This window comes from Neovison vison, chromosome 3 (assembly GCF_020171115.1).
Source record: "Neovison vison isolate M4711 chromosome 3, ASM_NN_V1, whole genome shotgun sequence".
Classification (NCBI taxonomy): Eukaryota; Metazoa; Chordata; class Mammalia; order Carnivora; family Mustelidae; genus Neogale; species Neogale vison.
Window position 1 is genome coordinate 170521919 of NC_058093.1, and position 4311 is coordinate 170526229.

The 4311-nt window shown below is 42.7% G+C and overlaps 1 pseudogene; it reads right to left on the bottom strand.

The window, feature by feature from the left end:
- Positions 1 to 2821: 2821 nt before the first annotated feature.
- On the bottom strand, positions 2822 to 4015 carry LOC122901946 (annotated as a pseudogene).
- Between the last annotated feature and the right edge of the window lie 296 nt (positions 4016 to 4311).

Sequence of the window (4311 nt, forward strand, 5' to 3'; positions counted from 1 at the left end):
GGATCGAGTCCCGCATCAGGCTCTCTGCTCAACAGGGAGCCTGCTTCCCTCTCTCTCTCTCTCTCTGCCTGCCTCTCTGCCTACTTGTGATCTCCCTCTGTCAAATAAATAAATAAAATCTTTAAAAAAAAAAAAAAGAAATACATGCTCGCCAGTATTGGTTCAAATATTAGCAGAGATTTTAAGAATGACATTGAGGAAGTCTTATCATATTTTCTGAAGTCCACTCTGAAAGCATTTTTCCCCCACCATACGTCTTGTCTATTTCATAGCGAAAGGCCTTTTATTGCGTTGTCAAGGGCAGCAGTGTTGCAACATCAAAGCTGAATTGACCGGTGTGGTGAGATGCATGATCAAAACATAAAACAACAGAAGGGATTCTTCTCACCACTCTTGCAGCTCCATGAAGCCACTTTCTACAAAAGAGACTTGGGATTTTTAGGAGCGAGACAGTTCTTCCCAGTGACAGTAAGTGTAGCCGGGGGACTTCCTAGGTGTTCATAAGGGACCAGAGAAGAACCCAGAAATAAATTCCAAATTCTGCCACTCTGGGAACAATTTTTTTCTTTTCTTCCTCAGCTTTGCTCAGAACCCACTTAGGGGACTGTGGTCCCCCTGATTTGTAGGAGACATTAAAAAGACAGATGCATCCTGGGCAGTCTTTTCTGTCCTGAGTCCCCAGGAGCACAGCCTGTCTGCTGGAAGTGGCCAGCGACAGGCTGGCCCCTGTGTCCGTGCAGCAGGCTGGCCTACCTGCCCATTACTCAGTGGGTACGTTGAGGGAGATGCGGGCCATGCTTGTCAAACTGGTTGATGCACTCTGAGCACAGAAATGTCAAGTGCATGTTCATTACTGCTAATTTGAAAACACACAAAAGCACGATTAAGGGGGCAGTAGAGCAATGCCTTTCCTGTTTCTGGAGAGAACTGAAATTACAGCCGGGCAGCACTGTAAGCTTTCTCTGCCACCTTGTATACACACCTCTTTTTTGTTTATTACTATGTGTAATGACATATTTATTCTTTGATCTACACTTTCCCCATAGCCTTCCCGAAGGCAGAGACAATATGTCTGTTTTGTCTGCCATTATACACACCCAGGACAGTGTAGGAACTCAGCAACTGTTTCATGAACAGATGACCATAGTAGTACTTCATTTGTGAGAAAGAACTTCCAAATACAGGCCCCTGCATTCATCCCCACCTCCCCTTATTCAATCATGTTAATTGGACACTCAACATAACGTCCACATTGTTTATGTTGAATTCTTGGGCCCCACGTGGGGGATTGCTGTAGTGGCCTAATGATGTTTTATGTAAAGCGTGATGGCCATGAAAACTTGCACATTAAAAGGACAAGGACGTTAGTTGGCTGATAATCTTTTCCATTTCTTTGTCTGTTGGAAGATCTGTCCTTCTCTCACGCTGTAGAGCCATATTCTGGGTCCAAATGATAAAGACTTCTTAGAAAGAGTTCACTGCTTCCTGTAATTTATTCTAATGCTTAACAGTCTTAAAGATGACACTTCACTGTTGACACATAACAGATGTTAAATAAATAATATTGTTTTTGTGAACTGAACTCGGCAGTAAAAATGAAAATTGCAGCTACTGAATATTTAGTGTGAGCTACAGCAGTTCTCTTTAATCTCTGGTTTTAGTTCAGCTATGTTTGCATGAGTTAAATTGCCTTCCTTCTTGTACCCGAGAGCTACGTGTGGCTTTTCCACCAGAGGCATGCATTTTCCCGCCATTTTGATTTTGCCCTGCTCAGCATTTCAAGGTAGATGGCTCCAGGTATACATCAGATCTCCAGCCCCTGGCTGCACCATTGTACGGGGTAGGGTTTACTAAGTCATTCCTTGTTTTCTTCTGTGTGTTTGAAAGAAATACATGCTCTCGCCAACAGCAGTGCTTCACAGAAATCACCTCTTAAATATAACTTATTGGAAAAATCACATTTTAACAGTTCCTTGGTTAGTAAATTTTTAGACCCACATAAGTATAGGCACGAAGTAGTATTGCTACACACACTTCCTATGAGCCAGGGGCTAGAACTACAGCTATTATTATGATTAAAGCACTTGCTCATCTCTTGGCTTACCTCCAGAAGTGAAGGTGATGTCGCTTCCTCTGCAGAGAATTATATAGAAGTCGTCTTGTTCAAGGTCAAGGGCTAGAAGGTAGAGTATTATTTGTGAATAATTTTTAGCTTAGTCTTTAAAAAAAAATCTTGATTTAGCTATAACTAACATATATTGCACATTAAAAATGAACTATTTGAAAAGTTTTGACATAGGTATAAACCAGCAAAACCATCACCACCAGTCCAGATAGTGAACACATCAATCACCCCCAAACGTTTCTTCCTTTGTCATCCCTGCCCCCAACCCCTCCAGGCCCCAAACACTCCTTAGATAACCACTTATCTGTTTTCTATCATTATAAATTAGTTTGAATTTTCCAGAATTCCATGTAGATGCAATTTTATAGTATGTAGTTTTTGGCTTTTTTCACTCAGCATAACCGTGTTGTGATTTACCCAAGTCAGCATAAATTAATAGTTCATTCCTGTTTGTTGCTGAGTAGCATTCCACTGCACAAAGATAGCGCTGTTACTTTATTTGTGGATAGAAATTTGGGTTCTTTCTAGTTTCTCTCTTACAAATAAAGTCATGATGAGCATTCATGCACATAGATATGTCCATAGACACATATTCCCTCTCCTCTTGATGAAACACCTAGAAACAAATGGCTGGATTATAGGCTAGGTATATGTTTAAGGTTTTTTTTTTTTCCTTCAGCAAGGGCTTTATTTGTCAGAAGGGCATTATGCTTGACCTCCAAATTTGGCTGACAATTTACTGATGAGATTCATGACCTTTGGGTTGCTCTGATATTTTGACATATTCGCTGGGTTCTGGGCCACATCCTGGAAGGCCACCATAACTTCTGGATCCTGCATGGCTGCAAGAACTTCTGGATCACTAAGAATTTCATTGAGCCCAGGCATTCCTGCCATTCCAGGCATCCCCCCTGCCATTCCAGGCACCTCCAGGAAAATTACCAGGCATTCCCCCAGGAAAGCCACCTGGGAAAGAGCCATACTGAGCTCCTGATTGTCGTCTGGCTTCTTCCTCCCTCTGGGCTCTCTTCCCGAGCCTTCTTAACCCTTTCTATTCTTTCTTTGATCTCTCGCTCTTCACGTTTTCGCTCATATTTTCTCCGATGTTCAGCAATTTTCTGGGCCCTCGGTTGAACTTCTTTCAGCATCGCACCAGCATCTTCATCATAATCCAGTTTGCAAGCAAGGGCAAGATCATGCGCTGCTTCTTCCCAATGGCCCAGAAGTCTATGTGCTTTCCCGTGCCACTTATAAGGCTGAGCTGAATCAGGATTTATTTCAATAGCTCTGTCACAGTCTCGAATGGCAGCATTTGGCTTCTGTAATTTGATGAAGACACTGGCTCTCTTGGCATACAGAATGGCCAAGTGAGGATTTAGTTTGATGGCATCTGTGAACAAGTCAATGGCTTTCTGTAGTACACCATCATTTAGGGCATCAATGGCAGCCACTTTTTTATCATTTGCCTGATCCATCATTTCCTCGGTTATCTCTGCATTTTCATCTCCCATTTCTTGAGGGGCATCGGTATCTTGTTCAATCACACCTTCATTGTCAATTTCTAGATCACTCCCTTCACTTGATGGTTCATCTGTCTTTATGTTTTCCTCCGCCTTCTTACTATCTGGTTTTTCTTCCTTGATACTGTCTTCTGATTTAGATTTATGAGTGGCAGGTGGTATTTTACCCCCCATACTCTCCACCCACTCCCGCAGGAAACGCATTTCCTCAGTGTGCAGAACGCTCGGATCCTGCTTACACATTTTCACGAAAGCCTGAAGCTCGCTCACTTTGCGGGGGTCCATGGTCCAGAGGCAGTGGCAGGCGGCAGGCGCGGCTGGGGTTGCGACCCGATTCCAGGCGCGGGTACTAGCTCAGCGTGATCGTGTAGAAGGGCTATATGTTTAAGTTTTAAAGGATTTGTCAGTTGTCTTCCGAAGGGTCTGTACCATTTTCCTTTCCCAACAGCAGTATACAAGAGCCCTGGTTCTCCCACATGTTCGTCTATACTCAGAATCGTTAATTTTTTAATTTTAGTCATTCCAATGGGTCTGTAGTGGTTTCTCACTGTGGTTTTAATTTGTATTTCCCTAATGGACAATGATGTTGAATGCCTTTTCATGTACTTGTTATCAATCTATTTTCTTTGGTGAAGTGTCTGTCAAAATCTTTTGCCCAAAGTTTCT